The sequence below is a fragment of the Schistocerca nitens genome, chromosome 12 (genome assembly GCF_023898315.1).
Source record: "Schistocerca nitens isolate TAMUIC-IGC-003100 chromosome 12, iqSchNite1.1, whole genome shotgun sequence".
NCBI classification, from domain to species: Eukaryota; Metazoa; Arthropoda; class Insecta; order Orthoptera; family Acrididae; genus Schistocerca; species Schistocerca nitens.
This window is the reverse complement of record NC_064625.1, coordinates 186,929,377-186,949,789: the sequence shown is the minus strand read 5'-3', so window position 1 is coordinate 186,949,789 and position 20,413 is coordinate 186,929,377.

Sequence of the window (20,413 nt, the reverse complement as noted above, 5' to 3'; positions counted from 1 at the left end):
AAGAGTTTGTGGTTTGAGCGGCTCCTGGGAGACCAGTATAGGATTCCGATGCACCAGTGCAGGTTTACTGTATCCCTTGTACCTTCAAATTGACGATGAAACACAGAAATCGCATCGGAATTGAATATAAAAGGCACAGTGCCGACTTAAGTACAAGAAGAGTGAGTCTCCTAATAGTTTGTGCTTTGAGCGGATCCTGGGAGACCAGTATTGGATTCCGATGCACCAGTGCAGGTTTACGGTATCCCTTGGACCTTCACATTGACGATGAAACACAGAAATCGCATCCGAATTGAATTTAAAAGGCACAGTGCCGACTTAAGTACAAGAAGAGTTAGTCTCCTAAGAGTTTGTGCTTTGAGCGTCTCCTGGGAGACCAGTATTGGATTCCGATGCACCAGTGCAGGTTTACTGTATCCCTTGGACCTTCACATGGACAATGAAACACAGAAATCGCATCGGAGTGGAATATAAAAGACACAGTGCCGACTTAAGTACAAGAAGAGTGAGTCTCATAAGAGTTTGTGGTTTGAGCGGCTCCTGGGAGACCAGTATTGGATTCCGATGCACCAGTGGAGGTTTACTGTACCCCTTGGACCTTCACATTGACAATGAAATACAGAAATCGCATCGGAATTGAATGTAAAAGACACAGTGCCGACTTAAGTACAAGAGGAGTGAGTCTCCTAAGAGTTTGTGGTTTGAGCGGCTCCTGGGAGACCAGTATTGGATTCCGATGCACCAGTGCAGGTTTACTGTATCCCTTGGACTTTCACATTTACAATGAAACACAGAAATCGCATCGGAATTGAATATAAAAGACACAGTGCCGACTTAAGTACAAGAAGAGTGAGTCTCCTAAGAGTTTGTGCTTTGAGCGGCTCCTGGGAGACCAGTATTCGATTCCGATGCACCAGTGCAGGTTTACTGTATCCCTTGGACCTTCACATTGACAATGAAACACAGAAATCGCATCGGAATTGAATATAAAAGACACAGTGCCGACTTAAGTACAAGAAGAGTGAGTCTCCTAATAGTTTGTGCTTTGAACGGATCCTGGGAGACCAGTATTGGATTCCGATGCAACAGTGCAGGTTTACTGTATCCCTTGGACCTTCACATTGACGATGAAACACAGAAATCGCATCGGAATTGAATATAAAAGGCACAGTGCCGACTTAAGTACAAGAAGAGTGAGTCTCCTAAGAGTTTGTGCTTTGAGCGTCTCCTGGGAGACCAGCATTGGATTCCGATGCACCAGTGCAGGTTTACTGTATCCCTTGGACCTTCACATGGACAATGAAACACAGAAATCGCATCGGAGTGGAATATAAAAGACACAGTGCCGACTTAAGTACAAGAAGAGTTTGTCTCCTAAGAGTTTGTGGTTTGAGCGGCTCCTGGGAGACCAGTATTGGATTCCGATGCACCAGTGGAGGTTTACTGTATCCCTTGGACCTTCACACTGACAATGAAACACAGAAATCGCATCGGAATTGAATGTAAAAGACACAGTGCCGACTTAAGTACAAGAGGAGTGAGTCTCCTAAGAGTTTGTGGTTTGAGCGGCTCCTGGGAGACCAGTATTGGATTCCGATGCACCAGTGCAGGTTTACTGTATCCCTTGGACCTTCACATTTACAATGAAACACAGAAATCGCATCGGAATTGAATATAAAAGACACAGTGCTGACTTAAGTACAAGAAGAGTGAGTCTCCTAAGAGTTTGTGCTTTGAGCGGCTCCTGGGAGACCAGTATTGGATTCCGATGCACCAGTGCAGGTTTACTGTATCCCTTGGACCTTCAAATTGACAATGAAACACAGAAATCGCATCGGAATTGAATATAAAAGGCACAGTGCCGACTTAAGTACAAGAAGAGTGAGTCTCCTAAGAGTTTGTGCTTTGAGCGGCTCCTGGGAGACCAGTATTGGATTCCGATGCACCAGTGCAGGTTTACTGTATCCCTTGGACCTTCAAACTGACGATGAAACACAGAAATCGCATCGGAATTGAATATAAAAGGCACAATGCCGACTTAAGTACAAGAAGAGTGAATCTTCTCAGAGTTTGTGCTTTGAGCGGCTGCTGGGAGACCAGTATTGGATTCCGATGCACCAGTGCAGGTTTACTGTATCCCTTGGAAATTCAAATTGACGATGAAACACAGAAATCGCATCGGAATTGAATATAAAAGGCACAGTGCCGACTTAAGTCAAGAAGAGTGAGTCTCCTAAGAGTTTGTGGTTTGAGCGGCTCCTGGGAGACCAGTATTGGATTCCGATGCACCAGTGCAGGTTTACTGTATCCCTTGGAAATTCAAACTGACAATGAAACACAGAAATCGCATCGGAATTGAATATAAAAGGCACAGTGCCGACTTAAGTACAAGAAGAGTGAGTCTCCTAATAGTTTGTGCTTTGAACGGATCCTGGGAGACCAGTATTGGATTCCGATGCAACAGTGCAGGTTTACTGTATCCCTTGGACCTTCACATTGACGATGAAACACAGAAATCGCATCGGAATTGAATATAAAAGGCACAGTGCCGACTTAAGTACAAGAAGAGTGAGTCTCCTAAGAGTTTGTGCTTTGAGCGTCTCCTGGGAGACCAGTATTGGATTCCGATGCACCAGTGCAGGTTTACTGTATCCCTTGGACCTTCACATGGACAATGAAACACAGAAATCGCATCGGAGTGGAATATAAAAGACACAGTGCCGACTTAAGTACAAGAAGAGTGAGTCTCCTAAGAGTTTGTGGTTTGAGCGGCTGCTGGGAGACCAGTATTGGATTCCGATGCACCAGTGGAGGTTTACTGTATCCCTTGGACCTTCACACTGACAATGAAACACAGAAATCGCATCGGAATTGAATGTAAAAGACACAGTGCCGACTTAAGTACAAGAGGAGTGAGTCCCCTAAGAGTTTGTGGTTTGAGCGGCTCCTGGGAGACCAGTATTGGATTCCGATGCACCAGTGCAGGTTTACTGTATCCCTTGGACCTTCACATTTACAATGAAACACAGAAATCGCATCGGAATTGAATATAAAATACACAGTGCCGACTTAAGTACAAGAAGAGTGAGTCTCCTAAGAGTTTGTGCTTTGAGCGGCTCCTGGGAGACCAGTATTGGATTCCGATGCACCAGTGCAGGTTTACTGTATCCCTTGGACCTTCAAATTGACAATGAAACACAGAAATCGCATCGGAATCGAATATAAAAGGCACAGTGCCGACTTAAGTACAAGAAGAGTGAGTCTCCTAAGAGTTTGTGCTTTGAGCGGCTCCTGGGAGACCAGTATTGGATTCCGATGCACCAGTGCAGGTTTACTGTATCCCTTGGAACTTCACATTGACAATGAAACACAGAAATCGCATCGGAATTGAATATAAAAGACACAGTGCCGACTTAAGTACAAGAAGAGTGAGTCTCCTAAGAGTTTGTGGTTTGAGCGGCTCCTGGGAGACAAGTATTGGTTTCCGATGCACCAGTGCAGGTTTACTGTATCCCTTGGACCTTCAAACTGGCGATGAAACACAGAAATCGCATCGGAATTGAATATAAAAGGCACAATGCCGACTTAAGTACAAGAAGAGTGAATCTTCTCAGAGTTTGTGCTTTGAGCGGCTGCTGGGAGACCAGTATTGGATTCCGATGCACCAGTGCAGGTTTACTGTATCCCTTGGAAATTCAAATTGACGATGAAACACAGAAATCGCATCGGAATTGAATATAAAAGGCACAGTGCCGACTTAAGTCAAGAAGAGTGAGTCTCCTAAGAGTTTGTGGTTTGAGCGGCTCCTGGGAGACCAGTATTGGATTCCGATGCACCAGTTCAGGTTTACTGTATCCCTTGGACCTTCACATTGACGATGAAACACAGAAATCGCATCGGAATTGAATATAAAAGACACAGTGCCGACTTAAGTGCAAGAAGAGTGAATCTTCTCAGAGTTTGTGCTTTGGGCGGCTCCTGGGAGACCAGTATTGGATTCCGATGCACCAGTGCAGGTTTACTGTATCCCTTGGACCTTCACATTGACAATGAAACACAGAAATCGCCTCGGAATTGAATATAAAAGGCACAGTGCGGACTTAAGTACAAGAAGAGTGAGTCTCCTAAGAGTTTGTGGTTTGAGCGGCTCCTGGGAGACCAGTATTGGATTCCGATGCACCAGTGCAGGTTTACTGTATCCCTTCGACCTTCAAATTGACGATGAAACACAGAAATCGCATCGGAATTGAATATAAAGGGCACAATGCCGACTTAAGTACAAGAAGAGTGAATCTTCTCAGAGTTTGTGCTTTTAGCGGCCCCTGGGAGACCAGTATTGGATTCCGATGCACCAATGCAGGTTTACTGTATCCCTTGGACCTTCACATTGACAATGAAACACGGAAATCGCATCGGAATTGAATATAAAAGACACAGTGCCGACTTAAGTGCAAGAAGAGTGAATCTTCTCAGAGTTTGTGCTTTGGGCGGCTCCTGGGAGACCAGTATTGGATTCCGATGCACCAGTGCAGGTTTACCGTATCCCTTGGACCTTCACATTGACAATGAAACACAGAAATCGCCTCGGAATTGAATATAAAAGGCACAGTGCGGACTTAAGTACAAGAAGAGTGAGTCTCCTAAGAGTTTGTGGTTTGAGCGGCTCCTGGGAGACCAGTATTGGATTCCGATGCACCAGTGCAGGTTTACTGTATCCCTTGGAAATTCAAACTGACAATGAAACACAGAAATCGCATCGGAATTGAATATAAAAGGCACAGTGCCGACTTAAGTCAAGAAGAGTGAGTCTCCTAAGAATTTGTGCTTTGAGCGGCTCCTGGGAGACCAGTATTGGATTCCGATGCACCAGTGCAGGTTTACTGTATCCCTTGGACCTTCACATTGACGATGAAACACAGAAATAGCATCGGAATTGAATATAAAAGGCACAGTGCCGACTTAAGTTTAAGAAGAGTGAGTCTCCTAAGAGTTTGTGCTTTGAGCGGCTCCTGGGAGACCAGTATTGGATTCCGATGCACCAGTGCAGGTTTACTGTATCCCTTGGACCTTCACATGGACAATGAAACATAGAAATCGCATCGGAATTGAATATAAAATACACAGTGCCGACTTAAGTACAAGAAGAGTGAGTCTCCTAAGAGTTTGAGGTTTGAGCGGCTCCTGGGAGACCAGTATTGGATTTCGATGCACCAGTGCAGGTTTACTGTATCCCTTGGACCTTCACATTGACAATGAAACACAGAAACCGCATCGGAATTGAATATAAAAGACACAGTGCCGACTTAAGTACAAGAAGAGTGAGTCTCCTAAGAGTTAGTGGTTTGAGCGGCTCCTGGGGACCAGTATTGGATTCCGATGCACCAGTGCAGGTTTACTGTATCCCTTGGACCTTCACATTGACGATGAAACACAGAAATCGCATCGGAATTGAATATAAAAGGCACAGTGCCGACTTAAGTACAAGAAGAGTGAGTCTCCTAAGAGTTTGTGGTTTGAGCGGCTCCTGGGAGACCAGTATTGGATTCCGATGCACCAGTGCAGGTTTACTGTATCCCTTGGACCTTCACATTGACAATGAAACACAGAAATCGCATCGGAATTGAATATAAAACACACTACGCCGACTTAAGTACAAGAAGAGTGAGTCTCCGAAGAGTATGTGGTTTTAGCGGCTCCTGGGAGACCAGTATTGGATTCCGATGCACCAGTGCAGGTTTACTGTATCCCTTGGACCTTCACATTGACTATGAAACACAGAAATCGCATCGGAATTGAATATAAAAGACACAGTGCCGACTTAAGTACAAGAAGAGTGAGTCTCCTAAGAGTTTGTGGATTGAGCGGCTCCTGGGAGACCAGTATTGGATTCCGACGCACCAGTGCAGGTTTACTGTACCCCTTGGACCTTCACATTGACAATGAAACACAGAAATCGCATCGGAATTGAATATAAAAGGCACAGTGCCGACTTAAGTACAAGAAGAGTGAGTCTCCTAAGAGTTTGTGCTTTGAGCGGCTCCTGGGCGACCAGTATTGGATTCCGATGCACCAGTGAAGGTTTACTGTATCCCTTGGACCTTCACATTGACAATGAAACACAGAAAACGCATCGGAATTGAATATAAAAGACACAGTGCCGACTTAAGTACAAGAAGAGTGAGTCTCCTAAGAGTTTGTGGTTTGAGCGGCTCCTGGGAGACCAGTATTGGATTCCGATGCACCAATGCAGGTTTACTGTATCCCTTGGACCTTCACATTGACAATGAAACACAGATATCGCATCGGAATTGAATATAAAAGACACAGTGCGGACTTAAGTGCAAGAAGAGTGAATCTTCTCAGAGTTTGTGCTTTGGGCGGCTCCTGGGAGACCAGTATTGGATTCCGATGCACCAGTGCAGGTTTACCGTATCCCTTGGACCTTCACATTGACAATGAAACACAGAAATCGCCTCGGAATTGAATATAAAAGGCACAGTGCGGACGTAAGTACAAGAAGAGTGAGTCTCCTAAGAGTTTGTGGTTTGAGCGGCTCCTGGGAGACCAGTATTGGATTCCGATGCAACAGTGCAGGTTTACTGTATCCCTTGGACCTTCACATTTACAATGAAACACAGAAATCGCATCGGAATTGAATATAAAAGGCACAGTGCCGAGTTAAGTACAAGAAGAGTGAGTCTCCTAAGAGTTTGTGCTTTGAGCGGCTCCTGGGAGACAAGTATTGGATTCCGATGCACCAGTGCAGGTTTACTGTATCCCTTGGAACTTCACATTGACAATGAAACACAGAAATCGCATCGGAATTGAATATAAAAGACACAGTGCCGACTTAAGTACAAGAAGAGTGAGTCTCCTAAGAGTTTGTGGTTTGAGCGGCTCCTGGGAGACCAGTATTGGATTCCGATGCACCAGTGCAAGTTTACCAGATCCCTTGGACCTTCACATTGACAATGAAACACAGAAATCGCCTCGGAATTGAATATAAAATGCACAGTGCGGACTTAAGTACAAGAAGAGTGAGTCTCCTAAGAGTTTGTGGTTTGAGCGGCTCCTGGGAGACCAGTATTGGATTCCGATGCACCAGTGCATGTTTACTGTATCCCTTGGAAATTCAAATTGACGATGAAACACAGAAATCGCATCGGAATTGAATATAAAAGGCACAGTGCCGACTTAAGTCAAGAAGTGTGAGTCTCCTAAGAGTTTGTGGTTTGAGCGGCTCCTGGGAGACCAGTATTGGATTCCGATGCACCAGTGCAGGTTTACTGTATCCCTTGGACCTTCACATTGACGATGAAACACAGAAATCGCTTCGGAATTGAATATAAAAGGCACAGTGCCGACTTAAGTACAAGAAGAGTGAGTCTCCTAAGAGTTTGTGCTTTGAGCGGCTCCTGGGAGACCAGTATTGGATTCCGATGCACCAGTGCAGGTTTACTGTATCCCTTGGACCTTCACATGGACAATGAAACACAGAAATCGCATCGGAATTGAATATAAAATACACAGTGCCGACTTAAGTACAAGAAGAGTGAGTCTCCTAAGAGTTTGTGGTTTGAGCGGCTCCTGGGAGACCAGTTTTGGATTCCGATGCACCAGTGCAGGTTTACTGTATCCCTTGGACCTTCACATTGACAATGAAACACAGAAATCGCATCGGAATTGAATATAAAAGGCACAGTGCCGACTTAAGTACAAGAACAGTGAGTCTCCTAAGAGTTTGTGGTTTGAGCGGCTCCTGGGAGACCAGTATTGGATTCCGATGCACCAGTGCAGGTTTACTGTATCCCTTGGACCTTCACATTGACAATGAAACACAGAAATCGCATGGGAATTGAATATAAAAGACACAGTGCGGTCTTAAGTACAAGAAGAGTGAGTCTCCTAAGAGTTTGTGGTTTGAGCGGCTCCTGGGAGACCAGTATTGGATTCCGATGCACCAGTGCAGGTTTACTGTATCTCTTGGACCTTCACATTGACAATGAAACACAGAAATCGCATCGGAATTGAATATAAAAGACACAATGCCGACTTAAGTACAAGAAGAGTGAGTCTCCTAAGAGTTTGTGGTTTGAGCGGCTCCTGGGAGACCAGTATTGGATTCCGAAGCACCAGTGCAGGTTTACTGTACCCCTTGGACCTTCACATTGACAATGAAACACAGAAATCGCATCGGAATTGAATATAAAAGGCACAGTGCCGACTTAAGTACAAGAAGAGTGAGTCTCCTAAGAGTTTGTGCTTTGAGCGGCTGCTGGGAGACCAGTATTGGATTCCGATGCACCAGTGCAGGTTTACTGTATCCCTTGGACCTTCACATTGACAATGAAACACAGAAATCACATCGGAATTGAATATAAAAGACACAGTGCTGACTTAAGTACAAGAAGAGTGAGTCTCCTAAGAGTTTGTGGTTTGAGCGGCTCCTGAGAGACCAGTATGGGATTCCGATGCACTAGTGCAGGTTTACTGTATCCCTTGGACCTTCACATTGACAATGAAACACAGAAATCGCATCGGAATTGAATATAAAAGACACAGTACCGACTTAAGTACAAGAAGAGTGAGTCTCCTAAGAGTTTGTGGTTTGAGCGGCTCCTGGGAGACCAGTATTGGATTCCGATGCACCAGTGCATGTTTACTGTATCCCTTGGACCTTCACATTGACGATGAAACACAGAAATCATATCGGAATTGAATATAAAAGACACAGTGCCGACTTAAGTACAAGAAGAGTGAGACTCCTAAGAGTTTGTGGTTTGAGCGGCTCCTGGGAGACCAGTATTGGATTCCGATGCACCAGTGCAGGTTTACTGTATCCCTTGGACCTTCACATTGACGATGAAACACAGAAATCGCATCGGAATTGAATATAAAAGACACAGTGCCGACTTAAGTACAAGAAGAGTGAGACTCCTAAGAGTTTGTGGTTTGAGCGGCTCCTGAGAGACCAGTATGGGATTCCGATGCACCAGTGCAGGTTTACTGTATCCTTGGACCTTCAAATTGACGATGAAACACAGAAATCGCATCGGAATTGAATATAAAAGGCACAGTGCCGACTTAAGTACAAGAAGAGTGAGTCTCCTAAGAGTTTGTGGTTTGAGCGGCTCCTGGGAGACCAGTATAGGATTCCGATGCACCAGTGCAGGTTTACTGTATCCCTTGTACCTTCAAATTGACGATGAAACACAGAAATCGCATCGCAATTGAATATAAAAGGCACAGTGCCGACTTAAGTACAAGAAGAGTGAGTCTCCTAATAGTTTGTGCTTTGAGCGGATCCTGGGAGGCCAGTATTGGATTCCGATGCACCAGTGCAGGTTTACGGTATCCCTTGGACCTTCACATTGACGATGAAACACAGAAATCGCATCGGAATTGAATATAAAAGGCACAGTACCGACTTAAGTACAAGAAGAGTGAGTCTCCTAAGAGTTTGTGCTTTGAGCGTCTCCTGGGAGACCAGTATTGGTTTCCGATGCACCAGTGCAGGTTTACTGTATCCCTTGGACCTTCACATGGACAATGAAACACAGAAATCGCATCGGAGTGGAATATAAAAGACACAGTGCCGACTTAAGTACAAGAAGAGTGAGTCTCCTGAGAGTTTGTGGTTTGAGCGGCTCCTGGGAGACCAGTATTGGGTTCCGATGCACCAGTGCAGGTTTACTGTATCCCTTGGAAATTCAAATTGACGATGAAACACAGAAATCGCATCGGAATTGAATATAAAAGGCACAGTGCCGACTTAAGTCAAGAAGAGTGAGTCTCCTAAGAGTTTGTGCTTTGAGCGTCTCCTGGGAGACCAGTATTGGATTCCGATGCACCAGTGCAGGTTTACTGTATCCCTTGGAGCTTCACATTGACGATGAAGCACAGAAATCGCATCGGAATTGAATATAAAAGGCACAGTGCCGACTTAAGTACAAGAAGAGTGAATCTTCTCAGAGTTTGTGCTTTGGGCGGCTCCTGGGAGACCAGTATTGGATTCCGATGCACCAGTGCAGGTTTACTGTATCCCTTGGACCTTCACATTGACAATGAAACACAGAAATCGCATCGGAATTGAATATAAAAGACACAGTGCCGACTTAAGTTTCTAGAAGAGTGAGTCTCCTAAGAGTTTGTGGTTTGGGCGGCTCCTGGGAGACCAGTATTGTATTCCGATGCACCAGTGCAGGTTTACTGTATCCTTGGACCTTCAAATTGACGATGAAACACAGAAATCGCATCGGAATTGAATATAAAAGGCACAGTGCCGACTTAAGTACAAGACGAGTGAGTCTCCTAAGAGTTTGTGGTTTGAGCGGCTCCTGGGAGACCAGTATAGGATTCCGATGCACCAGTGCAGGTTTACTGTATCCCTTGTACCTTCAAATTGACGATGAAACACAGAAATCGCATCGGAATTGAATATAAAAGGCACAGTGCCGACTTAAGTACAAGAAGAGTGAGTCTCCTAATAGTTTGTGCTTTGAGCGGATCCTGGGAGACCAGTATTGGATTCCGATGCACCAGTGCAGGTTTACGGTATCCCTTGGACCTTCACATTGACGATGAAACACAGAAATCGCATCGGAATTGAATTTAAAAGGCACAGTGCCGACTTAAGTACAAGAAGAGTTAGTCTCCTAAGAGTTTGTGCTTTGAGCGTCTCCTGGGAGACCAGTATTGGATTCCGATGCACCAGTGCAGGTTTACTGTATCCCTTGGACCTTCACATGGACAATGAAACACAGAAATCGCATCGGAGTGGAATATAAAAGACACAGTGCCGACTTAAGTACAAGAAGAGTGAGTCTCATAAGAGTTTGTGGTTTGAGCGGCTCCTGGGAGACCAGTATTGGATTCCGATGCACCAGTGGAGGTTTACTGTATCCCTTGGACCTTCACATTGACAATGAAATACAGAAATCGCATCGGAATTGAATGTAAAAGACACAGTGCCGACTTAAGTACAAGAGGAGTGAGTCTCCTAAGAGTTTGTGGTTTGAGCGGCTCCTGGGAGACCAGTATTGGATTCCGATGCACCAGTGCAGGTTTACTGTATCCCTTGGACTTTCACATTTACAATGAAACACAGAAATCGCATCGGAATTGAATATAAAAGACACAGTGCCGACTTAAGTACAAGAAGAGTGAGTCTCCTAAGAGTTTGTGCTTTGAGCGGCTCCTGGGAGACCAGTATTCGATTCCGATGCACCAGTGCAGGTTTACTGTATCCCTTGGACCTTCACATTGACAATGAAACACAGAAATCGCATCGGAATTGAATATAAAAGACACAGTGCCGACTTAAGTACAAGAAGAGTGAGTCTCCTAATAGTTTGTGCTTTGAACGGATCCTGGGAGACCAGTATTGGATTCCGATGCAACAGTGCAGGTTTACTGTATCCCTTGGACCTTCACATTGACGATGAAACACAGAAATCGCATCGGAATTGAATATAAAAGGCACAGTGCCGACTTAAGTACAAGAAGAGTGAGTCTCCTAAGAGTTTGTGCTTTGAGCGTCTCCTGGGAGACCAGCATTGGATTCCGATGCACCAGTGCAGGTTTACTGTATCCCTTGGACCTTCACATGGACAATGAAACACAGAAATCGCATCGGAGTGGAATATAAAAGACACAGTGCCGACTTAAGTACAAGAAGAGTGTGTCTCCTAAGAGTTTGTGGTTTGAGCGGCTCCTGGGAGACCAGTATTGGATTCCGATGCACCAGTGGAGGTTTACTGTATCCCTTGGACCTTCACACTGACAATGAAACACAGAAATCGCATCGGAATTGAATGTAAAAGACACAGTGCCGACTTAAGTACAAGAGGAGTGAGTCTCCTAAGAGTTTGTGGTTTGAGCGGCTCCTGGGAGACCAGTATTGGATTCCGATGCACCAGTGCAGGTTTACTGTATCCCTTGGACCTTCACATTTACAATGAAACACAGAAATCGCATCGGAATTGAATATAAAAGACACAGTGCTGACTTAAGTACAAGAAGAGTGAGTCTCCTAAGAGTTTGTGCTTTGAGCGGCTCCTGGGAGACCAGTATTGGATTCCGATGCACCAGTGCAGGTTTACTGTATCCCTTGGACCTTCAAATTGACAATGAAACACAGAAATCGCATCGGAATTGAATATAAAAGGCACAGTGCCGACTTAAGTACAAGAAGAGTGAGTCTCCTAATAGTTTGTGCTTTGAGCGGCTCCTGGGAGACCAGTATTGGATTCCGATGCACCAGTGCAGGTTTACTGTATCCCTTGGACCTTCAAACTGACGATGAAACACAGAAATCGCATCGGAATTGAATATAAAAGGCACAATGCCGACTTAAGTACAAGAAGAGTGAATCTTCTCAGAGTTTGTGCTTTGAGCGGCTGCTGGGAGACCAGTATTGGATTCCGATGCACCAGTGCAGGTTTACTGTATCCCTTGGAAATTCAAATTGACGATGAAACACAGAAATCGCATCGGAATTGAATATAAAAGGCACAGTGCCGACTTAAGTCAAGAAGAGTGAGTCTCCTAAGAGTTTGTGGTTTGAGCGGCTCCTGGGAGACCAGTATTGGATTCCGATGCACCAGTGCAGGTTTACTGTATCCCTTGGAAATTCAAACTGACAATGAAACACAGAAATCGCATCGGAATTGAATATAAAAGGCACAGTGCCGACTTAAGTACAAGAAGAGTGAGTCTCCTAATAGTTTGTGCTTTGAACGGATCCTGGGAGACCAGTATTGGATTCCGATGCAACAGTGCAGGTTTACTGTATCCCTTGGACCTTCACATTGACGATGAAACACAGAAATCGCATCGGAATTGAATATAAAAGGCACAGTGCCGACTTAAGTACAAGAAGAGTGAGTCTCCTAAGAGTTTGTGCTTTGAGCGTCTCCTGGGAGACCAGTATTGGATTCCGATGCACCAGTGCAGGTTTACTGTATCCCTTGGACCTTCACATGGACAATGAAACACAGAAATCGCATCGGAGTGGAATATAAAAGACACAGTGCCGACTTAAGTACAAGAAGAGTGAGTCTCCTAAGAGTTTGTGGTTTGAGCGGCTCCTGGGAGACCAGTATTGGATTCCGATGCACCAGTGGAGGTTTACTGTATCCCTTGGACCTTCACACTGACAATGAAACACAGAAATCGCATCGGAATTGAATGTAAAAGACACAGTGCCGACTTAAGTACAAGAGGAGTGAGTCCCCTAAGAGTTTGTGGTTTGAGCGGCTCCTGGGAGACCAGTATTGGATTCCGATGCACCAGTGCAGGTTTACTGTATCCCTTGGACCTTCACATTTACAATGAAACACAGAAATCGCATCGGAATTGAATATAAAAGACACAGTGCCGACTTAAGTACAAGAAGAGTGAGTCTCCTAAGAGTTTGTGCTTTGAGCGGCTCCTGGGAGACCAGTATTGGATTCCGATGCACCAGTGCAGGTTTACTGTATCCCTTGGACCTTCAAATTGACAATGAAACACAGAAATCGCATCGGAATCGAATATAAAAGGCACAGTGCCGACTTAAGTACAAGAAGAGTGAGTCTCCTAAGAGTTTGTGCTTTGAGCGGCTCCTGGGAGACCAGTATTGGATTCCGATGCACCAGTGCAGGTTTACTGTATCCCTTGGAACTTCACATTGACAATGAAACACAGAAATCGCATCGGAATTGAATATAAAAGACACAGTGCCGACTTAAGTACAAGAAGAGTGAGTCTCCTAAGAGTTTGTGGTTTGAGCGGCTCCTGGGAGACAAGTATTGGTTTCCGATGCACCAGTGCAGGTTTACTGTATCCCTTGGACCTTCAAACTGGCGATGAAACACAGAAATCGCATCGGAATTGAATATAAAAGGCACAATGCCGACTTAAGTACAAGAAGAGTGAATCTTCTCAGAGTTTGTGCTTTGAGCGGCTGCTGGGAGACCAGTATTGGATTCCGATGCACCAGTGCAGGTTTACTGTATCCCTTGGAAATTCAAATTGACGATGAAACACAGAAATCGCATCGGAATTGAATATAAAAGGCACAGTGCCGACTTAAGTCAAGAAGAGTGAGTCTCCTAAGAGTTTGTGGTTTGAGCGGCTCCTGGGAGACCAGTATTGGATTCCGATGCACCAGTTCAGGTTTACTGTATCCCTTGGACCTTCACATTGACGATGAAACACAGAAATCGCATCGGAATTGAATATAAAAGACACAGTGCCGACTTAAGTGCAAGAAGAGTGAATCTTCTCAGAGTTTGTGCTTTGGGCGGCTCCTGGGAGACCAGTATTGGATTCCGATGCACCAGTGCAGGTTTACCCTATCCCTTGGACCTTCACATTGACAATGAAACACAGAAATCGCCTCGGAATTGAATATAAAAGGCACAGTGCGGACTTAAGTACAAGAAGAGTGAGTCTCCTAAGAGTTTGTGGTTTGAGCGGCTCCTGGGAGACCAGTATTGGATTCCGATGCACCAGTGCAGGTTTACTGTATCCCTTCGACCTTCAAATTGACGATGAAACACAGAAATCGCATCGGAATTGAATATAAAGGGCACAATGCCGACTTAAGTACAAGAAGAGTGAATCTTCTCAGAGTTTGTGCTTTTAGCGGCCCCTGGGAGACCAGTATTGGATTCCGATGCACCAATGCAGGTTTACTGTATCCCTTGGACCTTCACATTGACAATGAAACACGGAAATCGCATCGGAATTGAATATAAAAGACACAGTGCCGACTTAAGTGCAAGAAGAGTGAATCTTCTCAGAGTTTGTGCTTTGGGCGGCTCCTGGGAGACCAGTATTGGATTCCGATGCACCAGTGCAGGTTTACCGTATCCCTTGGACCTTCACATTGACAATGAAACACAGAAATCGCCTCGGAATTGAATATAAAAGGCACAGTGCGGACTTAAGTACAAGAAGAGTGAGTCTCCTAAGAGTTTGTGGTTTGAGCGGCTCCTGGGAGACCAGTATTGGATTCCGATGCACCAGTGCAGGTTTACTGTATCCCTTGGAAATTCAAACTGACAATGAAACACAGAAATCGCATCGGAATTGAATATAAAAGGCACAGTGCCGACTTAAGTCAAGAAGAGTGAGTCTCCTAAGAGTTTGTGCTTTGAGCGGCTCCTGGGAGACCAGTATTGGATTCCGATGCACCAGTGCAGGTTTACTGTATCCCTTGGACCTTCACATTGACGATGAAACACAGAAATAGCATCGGAATTGAATATAAAAGGCACAGTGCCGACTTAAGTACAAGAAGAGTGAGTCTCCTAAGAGTTTGTGCTTTGAGCGGCTCCTGGGAGACCAGTATTGGATTCCGATGCACCAGTGCAGGTTTACTGTATCCCTTGGACCTTCACATGGACAATGAAACATAGAAATCGCATCGGAATTGAATATAAAATACACAGTGCCGACTTAAGTACAAGAAGAGTGAGTCTCCTAAGAGTTTGAGGTTTGAGCGGCTCCTGGGAGACCAGTATTGGATTCCGATGCACCAGTGCAGGTTTACTGTATCCCTTGGACCTTCACATTGACAATGAAACACAGAAACCGCATCGGAATTGAATATAAAAGACACAGTACCGACTTAAGTACAAGAAGAGTGAGTCTCCTAAGAGTTAGTGGTTTGAGCGGCTCCTGGGGACCAGTATTGGATTCCGATGCACCAGTGCAGGTTTACTGTATCCCTTGGACCTTCACATTGACGATGAAACACAGAAATCGCATCGGAATCGAATATAAAAGGCACAGTGCCGACTTAAGTACAAGAAGAGTGAGTCTCCTAAGAGTTTGTGGTTTTAGCGGCTCCTGGGAGACCAGTATTGGATTCCGATGCACCAGTGCAGGTTTACTGTATCCCTTGGACCTTCACATGGACAATGAAACATAGAAATCGCATCGGAATTGAATATAAAATACACAGTGCCGACTTAAGTACAAGAAGAGTGAGTCTCCTAAGAGTTTGAGGTTTGAGCGGCTCCTGGGAGACCAGTATTGGATTCCGATGCACCAGTGCAGGTTTACTGTATCCCTTGGACCTTCACATTGACAATGAAACACAGAAACCGCATCGGAATTGAATATAAAAGACACAGTACCGACTTAAGTACAAGAAGAGTGAGTCTCCTAAGAGTTAGTGGTTTGAGCGGCTCCTGGGGACCAGTATTGGATTCCGATGCACCAGTGCAGGTTTACTGTATCCCTTGGACCTTCACATTGACGATGAAACACAGAAATCGCATCGGAATCGAATATAAAAGGCACAGTGCCGACTTAAGTACAAGAAGAGTGAGTCTCCTAAGAGTTTGTGGTTTTAGCGGCTCCTGGGAGACCAGTATTGGATTCCGATGCACCAGTGCAGGTTTACTGTATCCCTTGGACCTTCACATTGACTATGAAACACAGAAATCGCATCGGAATTGAATATAAAAGACACAGTGCCGACTTAAGTACAAGAAGAGTGAGTCTCCTAAGAGTTTGTGGATTGAGCGGCTCCTGGGAGACCAGTATTGGATTCCGACGCACCAGTGCAGGTTTACTGTACCCCTTGGACCTTCACATTGACAATGAAACACAGAAATCGCATCGGAATTGAATATAAAAGGCACAGTGCCGACTTAAGTACAAGAAGAGTGAGTCTCCTAAGAGTTTGTGCTTTGAGCGGCTCCTGGGCGACCAGTATTGGATTCCGATGCACCAGTGAAGGTTTACTGTATCCCTTGGACCTTCACATTGACAATGAAACACAGAAAACGCATCGGAATTGAATATAAAAGACACAGTGCCGACTTAAGTACAAGAAGAGTGAGTCTCCTAAGAGTTTGTGGTTTGAGCGGCTCCTGGGAGACCAGTATTGGATTCCGATGCACCAATGCAGGTTTACTGTATCCCTTGGACCTTCACATTGACAATGAAACACAGATATCGCATCGGAATTGAATATAAAAGACACAGTGCGGACTTAAGTGCAAGAAGAGTGAATCTTCTCAGAGTTTGTGCTTTGGGCGGCTCCTGGGAGACCAGTATTGGATTCCGATGCACCAGTGCAGGTTTACCGTATCCCTTGGACCTTCACATTGACAATGAAACACAGAAATCGCCTCGGAATTGAATATAAAAGGCACAGTGCGGACGTAAGTACAAGAAGAGTGAGTCTCCTAAGAGTTTGTGGTTTGAGCGGCTCCTGGGAGACCAGTATTGGATTCCGATGCACCAGTGCAGGTTTACTGTATCCCTTGGACCTTCACATTTACAATGAAACACAGAAATCGCATCGGAATTGAATATAAAAGGCACAGTGCCGAGTTAAGTACAAGAAGAGTGAGTCTCCTAAGAGTTTGTGCTTTGAGCGGCTCCTGGGAGACAAGTATTGGATTCCGATGCACCAGTGCAGGTTTACTGTATCCCTTGGATCTTCACATTGACAATGAAACACAGAAATCGCATCGGAATTGAATATAAAAGACACAGTGCCGACTTAAGTACAAGAAGAGTGAGTCTCCTAAGAGTTTGTGGTTTGAGCGGCTCCTGGGAGACCAGTATTGGATTCCGATGCACCAGTGCAAGTTTACCAGATCCCTTGGACCTTCACATTGACAATGAAACACAGAAATCGCCTCGGAATTGAATATAAAATGCACAGTGCGGACTTAAGTACAAGAAGAGTGAGTCTCCTAAGAGTTTGTGGTTTGAGCGGCTCCTGGGAGACCAGTATTGGATTCCGATGCACCAGTGCATGTTTACTGTATCCCTTGGAAATTCAAATTGACGATGAAACACAGAAATCGCATCGGAATTGAATATAAAAGGCACAGTGCCGACTTAAGTCAAGAAGTGTGAGTCTCCTAAGAGTTTGTGGTTTGAGCGGCTCCTGGGAGACCAGTATTGGATTCCGATGCACCAGTGCAGGTTTACTGTATCCCTTGGACCTTCACATTGACGATGAAACACAGAAATCGCTTCGGAATTGAATATAAAAGGCACAGTGCCGACTTAAGTACAAGAAGAGTGAGTCTCCTAAGAGTTTGTGCTTTGAGCGGCTCCTGGGAGACCAGTATTGGATTCCGATGCACCAGTGCAGGTTTACTGTATCCCTTGGACCTTCACATGGACAATGAAACACAGAAATCGCATCGGAATTGAATATAAAATACACAGTGCCGACTTAAGTACAAGAAGAGTGAGTCTCCTAAGAGTTTGTGGTTTGAGCGGCTCCTGGGAGACCAGTTTTGGATTCCGATGCACCAGTGCAGGTTTACTGTATCCCTTGGACCTTCACATTGACAATGAAACACAGAAATCGCATCGGAATTGAATATAAAAGACACAGTCCCGACTTAAGTACAAGAAGAGTGAGTCTCCAAAGAGTTTGTGCTTTGAGCGGCTCCTGGGGACCAGTATTGGATTGCGATGCACCAGTGCACGTTTACTGTATCCCTTGGACCTTCACATTGACGATGAAACACAGAAATCGCATCGGAATTGAATATAAAAGGCACAGTGCCGACTTAAGTACAAGAACAGTGAGTCTCCTAAGAGTTTGTGGTTTGAGCGGCTCCTGGGAGACCAGTATTGGATTCCGATGCACCAGTGCAGGTTTACTGTATCCCTTGGACCTTCACATTGACAATGAAACACAGAAATCGCATGGGAATTGAATATAAAAGACACAGTGCGGTCTTAAGTACAAGAAGAGTGAGTCTCCTAAGAGTTTGTGGTTTGAGCGGCTCCTGGGAGACCAGTATTGGATTCCGATGCACCAGTGCAGGTTTACTGTATCCCTTGGACCTTCACATTGACAATGAAACACAGAAATCGCATCGGAATTGAATATAAAAGACACAATGCCGACTTAAGTACAAGAAGAGTGAGTCTCCTAAGAGTTTGTGGTTTGAGCGGCTCCTGGGAGACCAGTATTGGATTCCGAAGCACCAGTGCAGGTTTACTGTACCCCTTGGACCTTCACATTGACAATGAAACACAGAAATCGCATCGGAATTGAATATAAAAGGCACAGTGCCGACTTAAGTACAAGAAGAGTGAGTCTCCTAAGAGTTTGTGCTTTGAGCGGCTGCTGGGAGACCAGTATTGGATTCCGATGCACCAGTGCAGGTTTACTGTATCCCTTGGACCTTCACATTGACAATGAAACACAGAAATCACATCGGAATTGAATATAAAAGACACAGTGCTGACTTAAGTACAAGAAGAGTGAGTCTCCTAAGAGTTTGTGGTTTGAGCGGCTCCTGAGAGACCAGTATGGGATTCCGATGCACTAGTGCAGGTTTACTGTATCCCTTGGACCTTCACATTGACAATGAAACACAGAAATCGCATCGGAATTGAATATAAAAGACACAGTACCGACTTAAGTACAAGAAGAGTGAGTCTCCTAAGAGTTTGTGGTTTGAGCGGCTCCTGGGAGACCAGTATTGGATTCCGATGCACCAGTGCATGTTTACTGTATCCCTTGGACCTTCACATTGACGATGAAACACAGAAATCATATCGGAATTGAATATAAAAGACACAGTGCCGACTTAAGTACAAGAAGAGTGAGACTCCTAAGAGTTTGTGGTTTGAGCGGCTCCTGGGAGACCAGTATTGGATTCCGATGCACCAGTGCAGGTTTACTGTATCCCTTGGACCTTCACATTGACGATGAAACACAGAAATCGCATCGGAATTGAATATAAAAGACACAGTGCCGACTTAAGTACAAGAAGAGTGAGACTCCTAAGAGTTTGTGGTTTGAGCGGCTCCTGAGAGACCAGTATGGGATTCCGATGCACCAGTGCAGGTTTACTGTATCCCTTGGACCTTCACATTGACAATGAAACACAGAAATCGCATCGGAATTGAATATAAAAGACACAGTACCGACTTAAGTACAAGAAGAGTGAGTCTCCTAAGAGTTTGTGCTTTGAGCGGCTCCTGGGAGACCAGTATTGGATTCCGATGCACCAGTGCAGGTTTACTGTATGACTTGGAACTTCACATTGACAATGAAACACAGAAATCGCATCGGAATTGAATATAAAAGACACAGTGCCGACTTAAGTACAAGAAGAGTGAGTCTCCTAAGAGTTTGTGGTTTGAGCGGCTCCTGGGAGACCAGTATTGGATTCCGATGCACCAGTGCAGGTTTACTGTATCCCTTGGACCTTCACATTGACGATGAAACACAGAAATCGCATCGGAATTGAATATAAAAGACACAGTGCCGACTTAAGTACAAGAAGAGTGAGACTCCTAAGAGATTGTGGTTTGAGCGGCTCCTGGGAGACCAGTATTGGATTCCGATGCTCCAGTGCAGGTTTACTGTATCCCTTGGACCTTCACATTGACTATGAAACACAGAAATCGCATCGGAATTGAATATAAA